Source organism: Sus scrofa, chromosome 10, assembly GCF_054392235.1.
Source record: "Sus scrofa isolate SSC_HxYL_T2T_F1_AM1 chromosome 10, Sscrofa_HxYL_maternal_Yorkshire_Landrace_v2.0, whole genome shotgun sequence".
NCBI lineage: Eukaryota > Metazoa > Chordata > Mammalia > Artiodactyla > Suidae > Sus > Sus scrofa.
Genome location: NC_139392.1, coordinates 95,952,058 through 95,974,341, shown reverse-complemented (window position 1 = coordinate 95,974,341; position 22,284 = coordinate 95,952,058). Strand labels below are relative to the sequence as shown.

At 39.6% G+C, this 22,284-nt stretch overlaps 1 protein-coding gene across 42 annotated transcripts in view; it reads left to right on the top strand.

Moving 5' to 3' along the window:
- Positions 1-22,284, top strand: part of ZMYND11 (zinc finger MYND-type containing 11) — a 134,815-nt gene that overhangs the window by 18,291 nt on the left and 94,240 nt on the right. The gene's annotated exons all lie outside the window — the stretch shown is intronic.

The window sequence follows — 22,284 nt, the reverse complement described above, 5'->3', positions numbered from 1 at the left end:
TAATTCCTAGTCAGATTCATTAATCACTGAACCACGACGGGAACTCCAATCATTGTTATTTTTATTAAGGATAAATTACTATGGACAGTAATGAACATTTGATACTTTTGGGAATTTGAGGAAAATAATTTAGATTTAAAATACATGGCAAAATTATTGAAGCATAAAAGGTTCTTATAATTCTGCTTTTGTATGTGCTTGAAATTTTCCGTATGATTATTTACAAAATGTAGTAACAATGAAAGCAGACAGGAGCTATTTCCTAGTGGGAAGGGAGCTGGTCTCAGGGAGGGAACGGGAGACACATTTAAAAAGAAGTGATTGTGGGAGCTCCCTGGTGGCTCAGTGGGTTAAGGTATAGTCACTGCTATGGCATGGGCTTGATCCCTGGCCTGGGAATTTCCTTGTGCTGTGAACATGGCAACCCCCCCCCCCAAAAAAAAAAAACCCACAACTGATCATAGTTTGAAAGTTCCTTTTAGTAGAAAAATTTTAATAGAAGCTATAGCATCATCTTCTCTTGAGGAGTTCCTTTTATGGCTCAGTGGGTTAAGAACCCAACATAAAGTGCCCGTGAGGATGCAGGTTCAGTCCCTGTTCTCACTTAGTAGGTTAAGGATCCAGTGTTGCCGTAAGCTGTGGTGTAGGTTGCAGATGCTGTTCAGATCTGGCATGGCTGTGGCTGTGGCATAGGCCTGCAACTGCAGCTCTGAATTGACCCCTACCTAGCCCAGGAACTTCCATATGCCACAGGGGCAGCCATAAAAAAAAATTCTTTTGACTCCTCACATCAACAAGATGACAGATCTGTTAGCTTTGGTGACTTGTGTTTTAAGTGCTCAATTTAATGATTTCTAACACATTCTCAGGGTTGTGCAGCCATTACGACTATCTAATTCCAGATGTTTTCACACCTGCTCAGGCATCCACTCACCTGCCTCCTGTCTCCATAGGCTGGCCTGATCTGGACACGTCCGATCACGGAGTCAGACAACATGTCATCTTTTTATGTCTGGCTTCCTCTCTCAGCATGATGTTTTCAAGGTGCATCCATGTCATAGCATGGGTCAGTTCTTTATTCCTCTTTATGCCTCAGTAGTACTCCATTGTAGGAATAATATTCCATTGGATATATCACATTTTGTTTACCCATTCATCAGTTGATGACCACATGGATTGTTTTCACTTTTTGGCTATTATGAAGAAATACTGCTATGAATATACATGCCCAAGGTTTCACTGGACATAGATTTTTAAAAATTCAGATACAGTTGACATAAACACTGTGTAAATTGAACGTGTACATGTTGTCTTGATACACATATTGCCATTGCTACTACTGGAGTTTGCTAACACTTCTGTAACATCACAAAATTTGTTTTTTTATGGTGAGAAAATTTAAAATCTAGTTTCTTACCACTTTCAAGTATGCCATATAGTATTTGTTATTTATAATCAAGATGCTTTGTATTGTATCCCCATAACTTACAACTGCAAGGTTGTATCCTTTGATAAACATCTTGGACCATATGCCTGTTAGAATTGCTGCTTCACATGGCAACATTTCCCCCCTTCTTTTGAGGAGCTGCCAAACAATTTTCTAAAGCAGCAGTACCGTTTTACATTCCCACTAGTGATGTATGAAGATACTATTTCTTCTACAGCTTTTTTTTTTTTTTGTCTTTTTGCTATTTCTTGGGCCGTTCCCATGGCATATGGAGGTTCCCAGGCTAGGGGTCGAATTGGAGCTGTAGCCACCAGCCTACACCAGAGCCACAGCAACGTGGGATCCGAGCCGTGTCTGCAACCTACACCACAGCTCAGGGCAACGTCAGATCGTTAACCCACTGAGCAAGGGCAGGGACTGAACCCGCAACCTCATGGTTCCTAGTTGGATTCGTTAACCACTGCGCCACCACGGGAACTCCCTTCTACAGCTTTTCAACACTTGTCCTGTTTTTGAATATGGCCATTCTATGAGATGGAAGTAGTATCTCATTGTGGTTTCGACTTGCATTTCCATAATGATTAATGATCCAGACATCTTTTTCTGTGCTTATTATTACTTTTCTGTGCTGTACTGTAGGTTCTCATTAATCATCTGTTTTATGCAGTAGTGTGTATGTGTTATTCCCACCTGCCCACTTCTTTCCACCCTCCCAATTCTTCCCTCTCCCCAAGAGTTTGACCTGTGGTAACCATAATATTGGTTTTGAAATCTGTGTATTTGTTCCTTTTTTAAAAAATAAGTCCTTTTGTATCTTTTTTTATAGGTTCCACATAAATGACATCATATGATATTTGTCTTTCTCTGACTTCACTCAGGAAGACTTTTTAATAAATAACATTAAGACAACTGGATTCTTCAACCTATACACTAGAATAAATTCCTAATGTTTCAAAAGTCTAAACATAGAAATAATGAAATCAGACACTACGAGAAGAAAGCATAGGAAAAAAATCCTTTAAACTCAGAGAGTAGAAAAAAAACATTTCTGTAACCCAAAATCCAGAAACAAAACAACCAGGGAACAGGGGTGGGGGTGGGGTGGGGTGGGTAGCACAGGAAAATCTACTCAATAGTTTGTAATAACCTATTAGGGGAAAAGAATAGATATATTTATTACTGATTTACTTTGCTGTATACTTGAAACTAACATTGTAAATCAGCTATACGCCAATAAAAGTAAATTAAAAAATTTTTTTTTTCACCACTGATTTGAACTGTTTCTTTTATGATGAATACATTTCTATAAGCATGTGTGTGGCTGAGTCTGAACTTTTCTCTTATTCCAATCGTCTCTGTTGTTTCATATGCCAGTACCTGACTGTATTAATTACATATGATTAATTAGGTATTAATCCTTGGTAGGGCTAGCTCTTTCTTGTTAGTTTTCTTTTTTGGAAATTCTTGCTTATTCTTCCTAATTAAGTTTTAGAAAACAGTTTTCTAGCTGCAAAAGAAATGGAGTTTTAGAGTATTTTAATTGAAATCACATTAATTTATAAATTTAAATGGGAAAAACTGGCATCTTTATGATACTGAGTCTTTCTACCCAAGAAATGGTATATATATCTTTCCATTCATTCAAGTATGTATCTATTTTTCTGGAGCATTAAATAATTTTTATATGTAAATTTTATACATAAAATTATAAATAATTTTATCATATGATGTGCATATTTCTTGAGTTTATAACTAGATACTTCATTTTATCTTTTGTTATTGTAAATGGGATATATTCTTGTATTTCTTCTCACTCATCATATGTATAATTTGTTGTTAATTAGCCTAAACTTGTGTGTTTTTTGACTCTAAGATAGTTGCTGCATCTTGGTCTTGCTCTCTGAGATGACATCTGCTGCCTCTCTTCTCTCCCTAACGTAGGCAGGATTCTCTATAGGTCCGTAGAACTCTTGGTCCAGGAGTTCCCTTTCCCTCCTTTCTGTGCTCAGTCCTGTTTCCTAGACAACAAGGAATTCCAGGTCTCCTTTTATTATGGTTTGTCTGTTCATATTAGTAGCTTCCTGAGAAAGAGTGCATAGGGCATACATTTTGGGGTTATCTGCATGATCGAAAATTCTTTATTCAACCTTCACTGGTTGATCATTTGAATAGTTACAGGAATTTAGGTTGAAAATCATTTTTCCTTTGAATCTGTAAGGCACTTATTTATCATTTCCCAGCTTCTCAACATTGCTATTGAGAAATATGATGCATATTGGTTTATGAACTCTCCCTATTGTAGTGGACATCTGGAAGCTCTTCTTTTTCTTTCTTGGGTTCGATATTGTAGGTGGCTGTGCTTTGGCCCTCTTGCCATTCATGTGCTGGATGCTTGATGGACTATTTCTGTCTGTAAATGCCTGCTTTCAGTGCTAGGTCTTTTTCCTGAGTTATTTCTTAGATTTTCTCCCTCCAATTTCTCTTTCTGAAACTCATTATTCAGATTTTGTATTCTATACAGTTTTCTCCTCTGGTCTACTATTGTGCAAGAATTTCTTGTTTTTTGGTTCTACTTAATGGGAGATTGCCTCAACTTTATCTTCCACCCCTTTAACTGAGTTTGCTGTGTGTCCTATTTAAAAATTTTCTGAATATTCCTGTTTATAGTATCCTATTTATGGTTTTATAAATGCAGTTCCTTTCCTACTCTTCAATGATATTAATTGTGTATATTTTGAAAAATCTTCACTGTTGCTGCATTTTCTGTTTTGAGTTGTTCCCCTCTTCCCCCCTCCCCCGCCAGGCCCCACCCTTTTCTCTTTGCCTGATATACCTCTTTTCTCTTTTTCGAGACATTGTTCTTAAATGTCTAGTGATCTGTGCCTGTATGTTTATATATTTAAGGGTGAGACACTGGGAAACTAATTGAAACTTCTGTGTATGGGCTTCACTGTAGGGATGTCAGGTGACTAGATGGCTGGTGTCTTTAGGTTCCCTTAAATGTTAAATGTCCAAAGATCCTTTCTCTGGGATAATTTAATTTTTCCGGGAAGCTGTCACTTGGCCTCTTGCCTGAGCCTGAAATTTGGCAGGAGAAGGGGACTGCCAGCCAGTCACAGTTCATTATGTAGCCTTTTCGTACTTGCTTTTGGTCTGTATCTTACCACCGCTCTTCTCTGATGCTGGGTTCAGTCTCTCTGGTTCAGTTTATTCCTGGTCCCTCAGGGATGATGACAAGTGGTCGTCTGACAACTTTACAGCACTGCAGATGGAGTCTAATCGCTTCTTACCCAGTCTATTAAATAATGCATTTATTCAGCACCCCTAATTATCCCTGTACCTGCTGAATTACATTCCCAGAACTTTCTGGAGTTCTAGGCAAGTGGCTTGCTTTTCATCACTATTTCCCTGTGTAAATTTGATCTTCCTCTGTTTGGCCATAACTCTTAAAATTGCTGTATTCATTGTCTGTCTTCAATTTTTGTGGCGCATTTATTCACCAAAGATGTTTTGGTTTTGTTTGTTACTTTTAGAGGAGGAGTAGAAGGGTCTTTACTCTGCCATTTTAAATTCTGTAATCAAAGGATAATTGGCTCGATAACCGACTGGTATCCATGAGGACACAGGCTCATTACCTCTTCTACCCCGTGAAGTTTAAAATCCTCTCACTTGCTACCCATTGAAACTATGTGGAAATCCAAGCTGGTTACTTTCGCCTTTGGATTCTGTACGATCTGATCTTAGCCTCTGCCTTTCTGCCTCCTTTCACACTACACCTTTCCTTATGTACTACATTCCACTCTCTCTCTCTGTTTGGTTTTTTTTTTAGGGCTGCAATTGTGGCATATGGAAGTTCCCAGCTAGGGGTCCAATCGGAGCTGTAGCCACCGGCCTACACCACAGTCACAGCAACACCAGATCCGAGCTGTGTCTGTGACCTACACCACAACTCACAGCAATGCCGGATCCTTAACCCACTGAGCAAGGCCAGGGATCAAACCTGCGTCCTCATGGGTGCTAGCCAGACTCATTTCCCCTGAGCCCGAAAGGAACTCCCTCCATTGTCTTTTCTGCCCCAGATATCCCAAGTTCTTTCTCACTGTGGCCATTGCATGTGTTCTTCTCTTTGTGTGGCTTACTCTTTTTCATTATTCAAGGCTTGCCTCAAACAGAATAACTTTCTGTGATAGTCAGGATTGGTTAGATCCGGCTGTGATAACAGGCATGCTCCCCGTCTCAGTGGCTTCTTGAAAGAACAGCGTTCCCTTGCTCTTCTGACATGTGCCTCACTGATGGGCTGGGAGCTCTGCTGTGTGGTGCTCTCATTCTGGGACTTAGGGTGAGAGAGCAGCCACCATCTGGAGCCATCACCATTACCCATGGCATAAAGGAAAAGGAAGCATAGCAAATTGTAGATTCTAAAATTTCCAAAGTGGCATAAATTCCTTTTACTCAGGTCCCATTTGTCAAATCTGGTCACATGGCCAAACCTAATTTCAGGGCAGTCGGGAAGTTTCAGGGCAATCCTACCAGTTTCAGGGACAAAAACTCAAATTATTTGATGAACAGTACTGATGATTACCATAGCAACTTTGACCAACCAGTGTAAAGGAGCAGAACGCGGGTCCTCCAGAGAAACGGAACCAGTAGGGCACACTTTCCTCCACCCCTCACGCATGGAGATTTACTGTGAAGAATTTGCTCTGTGTCTTTGGAGGCTAAGAGGTCCCCTGATCTGAAGGTTGGTAACCTAGGCAAGTTGGTGATACAGTTCCTGAGTCTGAAGGCTGAAAGCCAGAGGAGCTGATAGTATAAATCCCAGTCTGGAGAATGTGAGATGAGCTATCCTGGTACAAGCAGTACAGGCCGGGAAGAAAGAACAGATTCCTTCTTCCTCCACCTTTTGTTCCATTCACACCCTCAGACTGGGTGAGGCCCGCCCCACGTTGAGGAGGGAAATCTGATCTCAGATTTCTTTTTTTTCTTTCTTTTTTTCTTTTTTTGCTTTTTAGGGACATACCTGTGGCATATGGAATTTCCAGGCTAGGGGTCAAATAGGAGCTGCAGCTGCTGGTCTACACCACAGCCACAGCTGCTCCAGGTCCGAATCTGTCTGGGACGTATACCACATCTCACAGCAACATTGGATCCTTGACCCACTGAGCAAAGCCAGGGATCAAACCCACATCCTCATGGATACTAGTTGGATGCGCTTCCACTGTGCTACGACTGGGAACTCTTTTTTTTTTTTTTTTTTTCTTACAGATGTTAATCTCATCTAGAAACACTGTCAGACACATCCAGAAACAGTATCTCATCAGTGCTCAGGGCACCCTGTAGCCTTCCCCATTGTCTGTTATTTTATTACTTTCTTTTATTTTTCTGCATAGGATTTATCACTCACTATCTGATTTCATCTTATTTGTTTTTAAGTGTTTGTTTCCTGAACGCTTACCCCCTCCCCACCACCTATAGTAAGCTGTAAAGCACAGGAACCTTTTTGAATTGTTTACCAATATATTCCAGTTACACAGAGCAGTGCTTAGCAAATAGTAGGTACTCATCAATAATGAATACTTGATGACTAGATTGATTTTTTCTTATGTACATAATGATAGCATTTTCCACTAAAGGGACTTCATATTTCATAAACTTCCTTTTTCTAGTTTCTTTAATGTTCAGTGAAAAAATTAGTCATTCTTTTAGTATGAATTGTTATAGACAACTGATAGTAATTTAATTTTAATAGTTAATTTTTAGGCATTTGAAACATTGTAGAAAAAGTAGTGAAGAAATCACCACCATGGATAAATACAAAACAAAAAGTTATGACAAAAATGAGGTATTATGCTTATAATTTCATATACTTCCAATTGTAACATTGATTTACTTAGGTCACTAATAAAACAACTTCCTTGGCCCAACAGTATGGAAATGCAAAATTAGGAGTGTTATCTAAAAGCAGATATTTTGCCTCTTAGTTATATAATGTTTTTTCGAGATAATTGTTTATCTTCTGTAAGGAGAGAGGCATTTGTGTTAATGATTTTCATTACAAGATATTAAAAGTAAAAACAATCTTTTCATTTATGTCTCATCAGTTCTTTGTGTTCCCGCGGAAGCAAATGGTTACTTGCTTTCCTCCCTTTGTTCGTAGATGACATTCCCATCTATGAAAGAAGTGGTTTTTTTTCCCTGTGGATAAAAAGTTTTCACACTTTGGAAGGTTTAAGATTTATAGACTTACAGATTTATAGACAAACTGATTTTTATTAAAAGTGTACAATGTTAGATGGTTTTTAATAGAATTTCTGTAAGTTAGTATTCATTAGGATTGGGCACATTACCCAGTTTGGCTAAAAATTACATATTTAGAGAAAGCAGAAAAACTAACAGCTTAAATTTCATAATGTAATTCTAAAATTTGGTTTAGTAAATTGATTATAAGCGCAGTTACAGGGGGCGGGTAAAAGAAAAAAAAGATCTGTTACAACCCAGACCTCTTCCACAGTGTGATTCTTTGTAGTCTTCCGTTTTTATGGAGAAATATGCTGTAGGTGGCAGAGCCATACGTTAGGTCATTTTTTAAATGTATTTGTATATTTTTGATGTTTTCAGAATGCACAAAATAAATTTTATTGGAACGTAGTCAACGTTAATCATATTAGTCTGAGGTATACAACATGGCCTGATGTATGTATGTACTGTGAAATGATTACCATGGTAAGTTTAGTTAACAGTTATCACCGTACATAGTTAAGTACATTTTTTTCCTACCTTGCCATGAGAACTTTTTAAAATTTAGTCCCAGCCACTGCCAAATATACAGTACAGTATTGTTAACTGTAGTCATTGCACTGTATATTACATCCCCTGGACTTAATTATCTTATAACTGGAAACTTGTATTTTTTTTTTTTTTATGCTATCTTTACCCATTTTTCTTCCCCCACACCCCTTCCCTGTGTCTGGCAGTCACCACTCTGCTCTCTATTGAGTTCTTTCAGATTTCGCATATAAATGAGATCATACAGTATTTGTCTTTTCTGTCTGACGTATTCCACTTAGAAGTAATGCTCTCAAGGTCCATTGTTTCCATTTTTTGGCTGTTTTGATTAATGCTGCAATGAACATGGGGGTACAGATATTTCTTTGAGATAGTGTTGTCATGTTCTTTAGATTAATACCTAGAAGTGGAATTGCTGGATCATATGGGCTTTATGTTTTGTTTTGTTTTTACTTTTACATTATGATTTATTATAGAATATGGGATATAGTTCCCTGTGCTATATGATAGGACCTTCTTTATCCATTTTGTATATAATAGTTTGCATGTGCTAATCCGAAACACCCACTCCACCCCCCTTCCTGGCAAACAAGAATCTGTGATTGTCTGTGAATCTATTGCTGTTTTGTAAATAAGTTCATGTGTGACATATTTTAGATCCATGTATACCAGATATAGAATGGTATTTGTCTTTCTCTGTCTGACCTCACTTAGTATGATAATCCGTAGGTCCGTCCACGTTGCTGCAAATGGCATTATTTCATACTTTTTTATAGCTGAGTTACTCTATTTTATATATATAAATTTCATCTATTGATGGAAATTTAGATTGCTTCCATGTCTTGGCTATTATAAATAGTGCTGCATGATGCTGTGAACATTGGGGTGCATGCATCTTTTCAAACTAGAGTTTTGTGTGGAAATATGCCAGGAATGGGATTGCTGGATCATATGGTAACAGTATTTTTAGCTTTTTTTTTAAGGAAACTCCATACTGTTTTTCATAGCGGCTGTACCAATTTACATTCCCACCAACAGTGTAGGGGGTTCCCTTTTCTCCACACTCTGTTCAGCATTTATTATTTGTACTTTTTAATGATAGGTTCTGACTGGTATGAGGTAAAATCTCATCTCACTGTAGGTGGTTTTTTGTGAGTTTTTTTTTTTTTTACCGTTTTAATATTTTTTATTTTTATATTTCATGTTTTTGGCCATGTCCACGGCATGTAGAACTTCCCAGGCCAGAGACCAAACCTGTGCAGTAGCAGTAACCCAAGCCATAGCAGTGATGACACTGGATCCTTAACCTGCTGCACCACTGGGGAACGCTACCTTATTGTAGTTTTGATTTGTATTTCTCTAGTACTTAGCTATGTTGAGCATCTTTTAATGTGCCTGTTTGCCATCTGTATGTCTCCTTTGGAGAAAGGTCTCTTTAGGTCTTGTGCCCATTTTTTTTTTTTTTAATTGGGTTGTTTATTTTTTTGTTATTGAGTTGTATGAGCTGTTTGTATATTTTGGAAATTAAACCCTTGATGATCACATCGTTTGCAGATATCTTCATCCAGTCCATAGGTTGTCTTCTCATTTTGTTATGGTTTCCTTTGCTGTGCAAAAGCTCATATGTTTGATTAGCTCCCCCTTGTTTATTCTTTTGCTTTTATTTCTATCATCTTGGGAGACTGCCTAAGAAAACATTGCCACAGTTTATATCACAGAATGTTCTCCTCTAGGAGTTTTAGGGTGTCACGTCTTCTATTTAAGCCTTTGAGGCATTTTGAGTTTTTTTGGTGTATGATGTGAGGGAGTGCTCTGCCCTCATCGATTTAGATGTGACCGTCCAGCTTTCCCAGGACCACTTGCCAAAGAGACTGTGTTTTCTCCCTTGTATATTCTTGTCTCCTCTGTTGAAGATTAATTGACCGTAGGTGTGTGGGTTTGTTTCTGGGCTCTCCATTCTGTTCTCTGTTCCACTGTCCTATGTGTCTGTTTTTGTGCCAGTACCACAGTATTCTGATTACTGTAGCTTTGTAGCACTGTCTGAAGGCTGGGTAGGTTATGCCTCCTGCTTTGTTCTTTTTTTCCTCAGGATTTCTTTGTCAATTCTGGGTCTTTTGTGGTTCCATATAAATTTCAGGATTTGTCCCAGTTCTGTGAAAAATGTCATGGGTGATTTGATAGAGATTGTATTAAATCTGTAGATTGCTTTGGGGAGCATGGCTGTTTTAACAACATCAATTCTTCCAATCCAAGAGCCTAGGATATCTTTCTATTTCTTTGAATCACATTCAGTTTCCTTTATCAGTGTTTTGTAGTTCTCAGCCTATAAGTCTTTCACCTCCTCAGTCAGGTTTATTCTCAAGTATTTTATTTTATTTTTTGATTTAATTTTTAAAAAGGGATTTTTTTAACTTTATCTTTCTGATATGTCACTGTTAGTGTGAAGAAATACAATAGATTCTGATTTTATTTTGTTTTGTTTGCCTACAGCATTCAGAAGCTCCAGGGTGAGGGATCGAACCCAAACCACAGCAGTAACCTGAGCCACAGCAGGTCCTCAACCTCTAGGCTACCAGGGAACTCCATTGCTAGTAGTTTTCATGTGGAATCTTTAGGGTTCTCTATATATAGAGTATCATGTGATCTGCATATGATGACAGTTTTACCTCTTCCCTTCCAATTTGGATCCCTTCTATTTCTTTTTCTTGTCTGATTGCTGTGGTTAGGAATTCCAATAGTATGTTGAATAGAAGTGGTGAGAGTGGGCATCCTTTTCATGTCTCAGATTTTAGCAAGAAGGCTTTCATCTTTTCACTGTTGAGTATTATGTTGGCTGTGGGTTTGCAAAATATCTTTTATTATGATGAGATATATCCCCTCTATACTAGCTTTAGTAAGAGTTTTTTTTAAATCATGAATAGATGTTAAATTGTATCAGATGCTTTTTCTGCATCTGTTGAGATGATCATGTAGTTTTTGTTCTTTGTTTTGTTGATGTTATGTATAACATTGGTTGATTTGCATATGTTGAACCATACTTGGGACCCTGGAATGAATCCAACTTCATCATGGTGTATGATCTTTTTTTATGTGTTTTGTTGTTGGATGAAGTTTGCTAATACTTTGTTGAGAATTTTTGCATCTAGGGTCATCAAAGATACTGGCCTGTGGATTTTTTTTTTTTTTTGGGGGGGGGTGGTGTCTTTGTCTGGTTTTGGTAGAGTGATGGTGATTTCTGAAAATGACTTTGGAAGTATTTTCTTCTCTTCAGTCTTTTGGAAGAGTTTGAGAAGGATTAGTATAATTGCTTTGTACATTTGGTAGAATTCCCCCTTTGAAGGCACCTGGTCCTGGACTTTTGTTTGCAGGGAATTTTTTGAAATTATAAATTCTTTTTCCTTTCTAGTCTGTTCAAATTATCCATTTCTTCTAGATTCAGTTTTGGTGGGCTCTATATTTCTAAAAACTTCTCCATTTCTTCTAAGTTGTCCAGTTTTTTTGGCATATAAATGTTCATGGTATTAAAGTTTTTTGTACTTCTGCAGTATGGGTTGTTACTTCCCTTTCATTTCTTACTTTGTTCATTTGGGTCCTCTCTTTTCTTCTTGGTTTGCCTGGCCAGAGGTTCGTTGATTTTATTTACCCTTTCAAAGAACCAGCTCTTGGTTTCATTGATTTTTGTTGTTTTAAAGTCTCTATTAATTTCTTCTCTAAGCTTTATCATTTCCTTCCTTCTATTGACTTTAAGTTTCGTTTGCTCTCCTCTTTCTAATTTTTTTTTTTTTTTAGGTAATAGGTTAGGTTGTTTATTTGAGATTTTTCTTATATTTTTGAGGAAGGCCTGTAATGCTATGAACTTCTCTTCAAGAACTGCTTTTGCTGCATCTCATAGATTTTGTATGGTTGGTTTTCATTGTCCTTTGTTTCAAGTGTTTGTTTGCTTTGTTTTGTTCATTGTTTTTTTTGTTTGTTTGTTTTGTTTTGTTTTTTAGTGACTGCTCACATGGCATATGGTAGCTCCCAGGTGAGGAACTGAATCCAAGCCTCAGCTGTGAGCTACACTGCAGTTGCAGCAATGCTGGATCCTTCCCCCATCACCCTTTGGCTGCCTTACAGCATATGGAGTTCCTAGGCTAGGGATCAGGTCCAAGCCACAGTTGTAACCTATGACACAGCTGTGGCAACACTGGATCCTTTAACCCACTGTACTGGGCTGGGGATCAAACCTGTGTCTTGGGCCTGTAGAGACACTGCTGATTCCATTGCTGCACAGTGGGAACTAATGCTGGATCCTTTTAATCCACTACTCTGGGCCAGGGATTGAACCTGAGCCACTGCAGTAGGATTCTTCACCCACTGTTCCATGGCAGGAACTCCCTGTATCAGGGTATTTTTTAATTTCCTCTTTGATTTCGTTGTTGACCCATTGGTTTTTTTCATTGTTGATGCCCTGGTTTTTTAAGTAGCATGCTTTTTAGTCTGCATGTAACCTTTTTTTCCCCCTCATTTCTCTTTCTGTGGTTGATTTCTAGTTTCATTCTGTTATGGTAAGCAAAGGTCCTTGAAATGATTTCTATCCTCTTAAATTTGTTGAGGTTTGTTTTGTGTCCTAGTATGTGGTTAGTCCTACAGAATATTCCATCTTCACTTGAAAAGAATGTGTATTCTGGTCTTTTAGGGTGTAATGTCTTGCAAATATTAATTAAGTCTAACTGTTCCATTATATTTTTAAAATCTCTGTTGCCTTATTGATTTTGTCTGGAAGATCTGTCCATTTGATGTGAGTAGGGTGTTAAAGTCTGCTACTATTATTATATTTCTGTTAATTTCTCACTTTATGTCTGTTAATATTTGTTTTATGTATTTAGGTGCTCCTATATTGGGTGTGTATATGTTGATGAATGTAATACCCTTTTCTTGTATTGATCCATTTGTCATTATATGGTGTCCTTTATGGCCCTTGTTTTAAAGTCTGTTTTGTCTGATGTGAGTATTGCTACCCTTGCTTTCTTGTCACTTCTGTTGACATGGAATAACTTTTTCTGTCCCCTCACTTTCAATGTTTGTGTTTCCTTCACCCTAAAGTGGGTCTCTTGTAGGCAGCATATTGTAGGCCCTTGTTTTTTTCTTTTTAGCCAATCTGCCACTCTGTTTCCTCAAGCATTTAGTCCATTGACATTTAAGATAATTATTGATAGAGATGTATTTATCGTCAATCAGAACATCATTTTCCTGTTGATTTTGTATTTCTTTTTTTGTTCCTGTTTTTCCCGTTTGTTGTTTGATGGTTTTCTTTTGTATTGTGATTGTATTCTCTTTGGTTTTTGTGACTCTGTTGTATGCTTTTGATTTGGGTTTACCCTGCTTTTCAAGTATGTTAAGCATGTTGTCTACATGCTTTAGACTATTAGTCGTATATTCTCAGACACATTTTTAAAAAACCTTACATTTTCTTACTCTCCTCCCCCACATTTTATGATTTTGATGTCCTGTTTTACATTTTCATGTTTATCCTTTTGTTGTTCATTGTGGTTATCATCTCTTTCACAAAAATATTTTTACTTTTTTTTAAGTCTGTGTACTACTGGCTAATTTAAGCAATTTTACTTTCCTGTCTTTTCTTTTTTATTAATATGACACAGTATAATATACCATAAAAGAATCATTTCACTTCCTTACACCCATTGCATCATTTTTAGAACTTAGAATAATGAATCAGGAGTAAAAGATTCACTGACAGGTTTATAGATTCAGCCTCTTTGGGGAGATTTTTACAGGCTTCTTGAGACTTTGGGAGGCAATGGAACTTAGGGCTGTTTGATGTTCTTTTGAGCAACTGGTCCGGGCATGTCTCTGTATCTCACTGAAACTGTCCCATAAATGTAGTCCTTGAGGAGTTGCCACTGTGGCACAGTGGGTTAAGAAACTGCAGAGGCACAGGTTTGATCCCTGACCTGGTGCAGTGGATTAAAGGATCTGGCATTGCCACAGCTGCAGCATAGATCACAGCTGCAGCTAGGATTCCAGTCCCTGGCCTGGGAACTTCCATATGCCACAGGTATGGCCATTAAAAAAAAAAAAAAATGCCTTGAACCAGTGAGTAGTAGATTATTCTATTCTCTCTGAAAGTTCCCTCTTTTCAGAGCTGTCTTCTCAGCTGCTTCACCTTATACCCCAGTGGCAACAGGGGGCAGGCAGCTGCTTTTGAGACACACAATTCCAACCCTAAGGAGCATCAGTTTTTCACTGTAGCACACTACTCTGCACAAAGTAAGAGATTTGAATACCTGTTAAACTAGTAAAGAAACCAGGACTTTGTAATCATCACTAAACACTGTATTACCATGGACTTTAACAAATGAAAATCTTTCTCTTCCCTCCAAAAGCAGGGAATGCCTTTATTAAGCACTTAATACATTCCAGACATTTTACTCCATCTTGTTTAATTCTCATAATAATCCTGTGATGTAGTTAGTATTCCTACTGTGAAGTGAAAAAATTGGGTTCAGAGGTTAACCTGCCCAAAGTTAAGCTATTAATCAGTTGCAGAGCTAGGAACTAAGCTGTGGTCTACCTGGCTACAAAGCCCAAGCCATTCCACTGCATTCAGCTGACCCTTCTTGAAGCTATAAAAGGAGACACAGTCAAATGGGAGGAAGTTTCGTCATTCACGAATGAAACTGGGGAGGGGTCTGTAAGAAATTCCATATGTCACTGACCCAAGACCATGTGATCCACTCCACACACAATTGTCAAGAATAATCTGAATCCTTTAAGAAGCTGATTAATGTTTATGACAAGTTAGGAGTTCCTGTTGTGGTGCAGCAGAAATGAATCCAACTAGTAACCATGAGGTCGAGGGTTGGATCTCTGGCCTTGCTCAGTGGGTTAAGGATCCAGCATTGCCGTGAGCTGTGGTTAGGTCACAGACGTGGCTCAGATCCTGCGTTGCCGTGGCTGTGGTGTAGGCTGGCATATAAAGCCCCACTTGGACCCCTAGCCTGGGAACCTCCATATGCTGCTGGTGCAGATCTTGTGTCTTTACTGTTTGTAAAAGATTCTTCAATACTTATTTTAGAATAGGTTTAGTATTGCTGTATTGTTTTAGTTTTTTGCTTGTCCAAGAAACTCTTTATCTCTTTTTTATTCTAAATGAAATCTTGCTGGGTAGAGTATCCTAGGCTATAGGTTTTTCCCTTCCAGGAGTTTGAATATATCTTGCTACTCCCTTCTGCCTTGCAGCATTTCTGTAGAGAAATCAGCTGGTAGCCTTATGGGGGTTCCCTTGCAACTAATTCTTGTTTTTTCTTGCTGACTTTAGAATCCTCTTTTTAACTTTGTCTTTTTTATTATAATATGTCTTGATGTAGGTCTGGTTGAGTTCGTCTTGTTTGGGACCCTCTGTGCTTTCTGTCCCTGCATATCTGTTTCCTTCTTTAGGTTGGAGAAGTTTTCAGCCTTAATTTCTTCAAATACGCTTTCAGTTCCTTTTCTGTTTCTTCTCCTGACATCCCTGTTAAGTTACATTGGCACACTTTATATTAGCCTATAAGTCTCATATATTGCTTTCTTTTTTAATTTGTCTTTCTATCTGCTACTCTGGATGATTTACATTATTCTATCTTACAAATCACTTATTTGTTCTGTGTTATTCAGTTTGCTATTTATTGCCTTAGCTCAGGTTTCATCTTGGCAAAGGAGTTTTCTAATTATTCTTGGTTCTTCTCTATGGTTTCTAGGTCCTTTTTATGGTAATCTGCATTTCTGTCTATAGCCGTTTTTAATCCCTTCACTATTTTTATTTTTTGAACTTGGTGTCTTCTAGACTGGAGAGGTCTGTTTCATCATTTTTTGTTTTTTGTTTTTCTTCTAGGAGAATTCTCTTGATCTCTTAAGTAGGAATGGTTCCTCTTTTTAAATTATTATTATTTTACTTATATTCTTCTTACTCTATGAGTTTAGGAGAAACAGTTATTTCTGTGGTATTGGAGGTCTGTGGGAGCATCGCTGTGAGTCTATTTTGGGTTCAAGAGCTGTTTTCAGTATGGATGCCTGCTGCATCTTTCCTTGGTGTGTGCTGGATGTTACTCCCTAGTTACTGATGTTGTGCTGACCAGAGCCCGCACTGAATATTGAGCAGGCCCTCCACTTTACACTGTGGTTATCACAACCCTTTTGAGGTAACAGCCCCCAGATCTGTTTCTGAGCTATGGTATCAGGTAGTCAGGACTAGAGCTGTCCACTAGGGAGTGAGCTCGTGGTGTCACCTGTTGTGTGGGCTCACAAAGTGCAATGTCATTGGCACTGTCCTCAGCCCCCACCTCAATCGTGGGAATACAGGCAGTTGGCTCTGGTGTCTCATAGGTGCTGCGTTCACAAAGGCACTAGCACACATCCGTAATGCAAATTCACTGAAGCTGGGTACCATGACCACAATAATTGGGCACCTGGACCCCCTTGGGAGGTCTGGAAGCAGCCCTGTCTGCATAGTTGCGCACCTACAAAACCCACAGTTGCTAGTGCTTGACCCACCCCAGCTGCAGGAGTACCTCTAGTCCACCTGGATGTGGCGCAGTCACTGAGTTTACAAAGCTAGTGGGGGTGGTGTAAATTTGCAGGTCACACAGCTGTGGAAAGAGGGCTCACATTTCAGCCTTTCTTCCTAAGTTGAATAGCCCCTAAGGATAGGCTCTGACTTCAGCCCCCGCCTCAGCCTGTGGGAAACCTGCTGGTGCTTGTGTGCTTCCAGAGCTCGTAGAGGTGATGGCTGTGTCCACGGTGAGCACGCACACAGAGCAAGGGGCTGCTGTGCTGGGCCTTGCCTCTCCCTTCACGTACCTGTTGCAGTGGCACTTGGCTTCTCTGGTGGGCCTGGCCTTCTTTGTACGCCCCCGGCTTGTGGCCTCTACTGCACTGTATCCCCTTTAGGCAGTCATCACACAGCCAACTGCTGTCCTCTACCTGGGTCTGTCCTCTGAAGCCCAAGTTTCAGCACCCAGCTCCCAGGTGTACCAGCAGACACATGGCTCAGGCTGGGTACTGCTGCCATGTGGCAGGGACCATCTGCGCTGGCCTCTCTCTGTTCTGCCTGCCGCAAGCTGGCTGCTGCACTCTCCCCCGAGCCTCCAAACCTCCCTTTCTGTCCCAGCTGCCAAAGGGACTTCCTAGGGCAAGGAAACCTGGCCTCTTTCACACCTCCCTCCCAGGGTGCAGGTCTTGTCCCAGTTACTTTTTCTTTCATCCTGCCTGGTTACGTCGTGGTCTTTCTGGCAGTTTTGGTTTTATGAGCTCTTCTGTGAGTGTTGAGCAGGTATTCTCTGAGGATCGTTCCACATGTAGATGTATTTTTTTGATGTGTTTGAGGGAGGAGATATGGTCCATGTCCTTCTATTCTACCATCTGGATTGAAACCCTGTTTTTAATTTTTTGAGGAACTTCCATACTGTTTTTCCATAGTGACTGTACCAATTTATGAACAGTGAGTGTTCCCTTTTCTTCATATCTTCAACAATACTTCTTATTTCTTGTCTTTTTTTTTGGTCTTTTTGCTATTTCTTGGGCTGCTCCCGCAGCATATGGAGATTCCCAGTCTAGGGGTCCAATCGGAGCTGTAGCCACCGGCCTACGCCAGAGCCACAACAACGCGAGATCCAAGCCGCGTCTGCAACCTACACCACAGCTCACGGCAACACCGGATCGTTAACCCACTGAGCAAGGGCAGGGACCGAACCTGCAACCTCATGGTTCCTAGTCGGATTCGTTAACCACTGCGCCACGACGGGAACTCCTATTTCTTGTCTTTTTGATAATAGTTACTCTAATATGTGAGGTGATATCTTGTGATTTTGATTTTCATTCCTATGATAAGTGATAGAATACTTTTTCAGATGTGGTCTTTGGAAAAATGTCTGTTGAGATATCTGCCTCCCCTCCCCCCCTTTTGTTTTTTGGGTTTTTTTTTTTGTCTTTTTAGAGCTGCACCTACAGCATATGGAAGTTCCCAGGCTAGATTAAATCAGAACTGCAGTTGCTGGCCTACACCACAGCAACAGCAATGCCAGATCTGAGCTGTATCTGCAACCTACACCACAGCTCATGGCAATGCCAGATCCTTAACCCACTGAGCAAGGTAAGGGATTGAACCCACATCCTCATGGTACTGGTCAGGTTCCTTACTGTTGAACCATGACAGGAGGTCCCCATCTACACATTTTTAAATTGGATTTTTTCTATTGAGGTGTATGAATTTTTTGTATATTTTTTGTATATTTTAGATAGTAGCACCTTAGTAGATATATGATTAGCAAACATTTTCTCCCATTCTGTAGTTTGCCTTTTCATTTTGTTGGTTTTGTTTGGTGTGTAGAAGTTTTTTAGTTGGGTGTAGTCTCACTTATTTTTGCTTTTGTGCTTTTTCTTTTGGTGTCAAATCATTGCCAAGACAGATGGCTAGGAGCTTATAAACTCCTATATTTTCTTCCAGAAATTTATAGTTTTAGGTCTTATGTTCAAGTTTTTAATCCATTTCGAGTTAATTTTTGTGTATGGTGTAAGATAGTGGTTCAGTTTCATTCTTTTGCAAGTGGCCATCCAGTTTCTGAGACTGTCCTTTCCCTATTGTATAGTCTCCTTTTTCATATATTTATTGGCCATTCTTTTCTGTTACTGTAACCTTGTAACATAGTTTTTGTTTCTAGTTTAAGATTTTTCCTTCAAGGTTTATTAAGAAATAGTTAATTTCTTAAGTTAATAGTTAATTTCTTAAGAAATGGATAATTTCTTTGACAGAACACTGTAAACCAACTATAATGGAAAAAATAAAAATCATTTAGAAAAAATAAAAATAAACTCTGACCTCTGGGGGGGGGGGGAAGAAGTAGTTGACATATAGCACTGTATGAGCTTAGGGTATAAGCATAGCATGCAGCATTGTGATTTGACTTACATATGTTGTAAAATGCTGCAAGTTTAGTTAACATCCATCACCTCATATAGAAAGAAAACAAGAGGGAAAAAAAAAGTTTTCCCTGTGATAAGAGTCTTAGGATCTACTCTCTCAAAGTTCATGTATATCATGGCAGTGATTAACTATAGTAACATAATTTGAAATCGGAAAGTATGGTGCCTCCTGCTTTGTTCTTCAGAATGCAAACATCAATATCTATTGAGATGGATTTATTTACTTACTTTCCCAGTTAGGTAAGTAAACATTTTACACTGTTTTGGCATTATTATTATTATTATTTTTTATGTCCACACCTGCGGCATATGGAAGTTCCTGGGCCAGGGCTTGAATCCAAGCCACAGCTACAGCCTATGCCACAGCTGCAGCAATGCCGGATCCTTTAACCCACTGTGCCAGGCTGGGGATTGAACCTGTAGCAACCTGAGCCCCTGTGGTTGAATTCTTAACCACTGCACCACAGTGGGAACTCCTGTTTTTGCATTATTAAATTCAGACTGAATTTGCATTGATTTCAATAATTTTGTGGAATATTGCCCCCAAATGGGTATTTTTTCCTTAGGATACTTTATTTATCTTTTGCCTTTTTTTTGGGCGGGGGGCGGGGAGGCACACCCGTGGTATATGGAAGTTCCAGGTGGAATTAGAGCTACAGCTACCAGCCTATTCCACAGCCACAGCAACACACAAGATCCGAGCCACATCTGCAGCATATACCACAGCTCAAGACAATCCCAGATCCCCAACCTACTGAGCTAGGCCAGGGATCAAACCCGAATCCTCATGGATACTAGTCGGATTTGTTTCCATTGCACCACAGTGGGAATGCCTTTCCTTAGGATACTTTAGATTTAGAAACATTAATAAACCTTTTTAAATATGAGTACAATTATTATTTTACTTATGATACACTCTTTCTTATGTTCCTAGTAAAGGCTAATTACTCTTCATTTGGTTTTACCTTCTGGCTTTCCAGAAAGTTGATATATTCCTACTTTGCCTTAGCCTCTCAAGTGAATTCCCTTCTGACTCTCAAACATTTTCATGTCTTTCTTATTGAAATAAAAGTTCAAAATTGCCTTTGTCAGAACATGTTGAATTGAATATGTATTATTTCCTGAATGAATGAAAAAATACCTAAACTTATAAGGGCAAAAAAATGAGGTAGGCCAGAGCACAGAAGAGATGTCATCAACACTTTGGAAACTGGAAGGAAGGTGGATGAAGTGTTTTTGATTTAGCAGGCCAGATAGCTAACTGCCTACACAGGGAAGGACCAAGAAACATGCCAGTTTGAGCCTCAAAATCCTGGAAACCTCAAGAATCAGAAGTATCCTGTCTGGGAGTTCACACTGTGGTACAGTGGGTTAAGAATCCAACTGCAGCGGCTCAGGTTGCTGCAGAGGTGGGGCTCAGTCCCTGGCCCAGCACAGTGGGTTAAAGGGTCCAGCGTTGCTGCACCTGCAGCATAGGTTGTAGCTGTGGCTCAGATTCAGTCCCTGGCCCAGGAACTTCCATGAGCCGTGGGTGCAGCCATTAAAAAAAGAAGAAGAAGAAGAAGAAGAAGAAGAAGAGAAGTATCCTGACTCTCTGGTGGCAGGGGAGTGGTGGAGGGGAACAAGAGCAATAGGATGATTCGTCCTATGTGTACAGTTCTGTGCCCAGCTCCCTCCTCCAGTGGCTTCATCCACATCACTTCCCTTTTCTGTGCTACAGAAGTCTTGATGTATATTTTCTATAAAGGGCACCCAGAGCAATTCTGAAGTAGTCCCACCTGAAAGTGGGTGATACCCCATTAAAAACAGGGTTGTTAGGAGGAAGCTCAACTTCCTCTTCTGGCCACGCTGGAGAAACTGCTAATAGGCTTGCAGCTCCATCATGAACAGTGGTGAAACTGGATGAGAGTTTGAGGCAGTGACAGACAGTAGGCACTGTTGTAGGCACTGAACAGTAGGCAGCATAAGATACTGATTCCTGAGGTGAAGAAACTTAGGAGGTGAATTCCATCATTACCCTGCTCTTTGGGAGCACTGTCCTAGTGGAGCCAAGCAGACCCAGGGGTCCAGAGAGCTGAGGAGGCAGCTTAAGGTCTAGAGCAGTTTGAATGTATGGGTCAGTGCATGGAGAGGAGAAAGCTGCATGTCTCAGCTGTGAATATGTTTGGCTTTCCTGATAAACATCGATGTTGATTTAACTAGAGGTTGGGGTCTAACTTTCTTGAAATGATGGAAGGAGGAACACCTCTGTGTGTGTAAGGAGGGATGTGTGTATGTGAAAGATTAATTGACGTCAGGCAGGAAGTCAAGAAATAAGGGTAGGAAAGTTGTGTTATGTGTACACACTGAGGTAAGTACCAAAAATGGAGCTCAAAGTGTTTGTCTTAGGGTAGCAGAGTTGGGGTAGCAAGGGGTGGGACTACTTAATTTTAAAAAATGATGTGCATGTACTGTTTTCATTTAAATGAGAATGGTTAGAATAAACCACAGACCTTCTTGTGGTCACTCTTCTCTTTCTCATGACTGCATCAACCTGAGAACAGCTCTTGCTTAAGTCACCAGTGACCAGCATTTTGCTAAATCTAGTGGGTATTTTTCACTTCTTCACTTTTTGACTCAACATCAACAGTCCTTACTTCTGAAATCACATCTTTACTGATCAGGTGATCAGGAGGGCTCTCCTGGGTTTGCTCCTACTTGTTTGGTCACTCCTTCTCTCCCAGGTTAATTGTCCTAATCATCAAATCTTTTTTGTTTGTTTTTGCCGCACTCGTGGCATTCAGAAGTTCCTGGGCCAGGGATCAAACCCAAGGGATCCAGCAGTGACAATGCTGAGTCCTTAACTTCTAGGACACCTGGGAACTCCAGTCATCTAATCTTTAGATGTTGGGTTCCTCAAGACTTGGTCTCTCTCTGCCAAGTTCTCTTGGGCAGTCTAATTCACAATGATGGTTTCAGTCAGTGCAGTTATGTCGGTCACTTAAACATTTGTATCTTGAGCACATGTTCTCAGCTCCTGAGCGCCCTTCTCTATGCCTACTTGATATCTCCTGAGATGTCTAAAAGATACCCAGAATTGTGTAGGGCCCAAA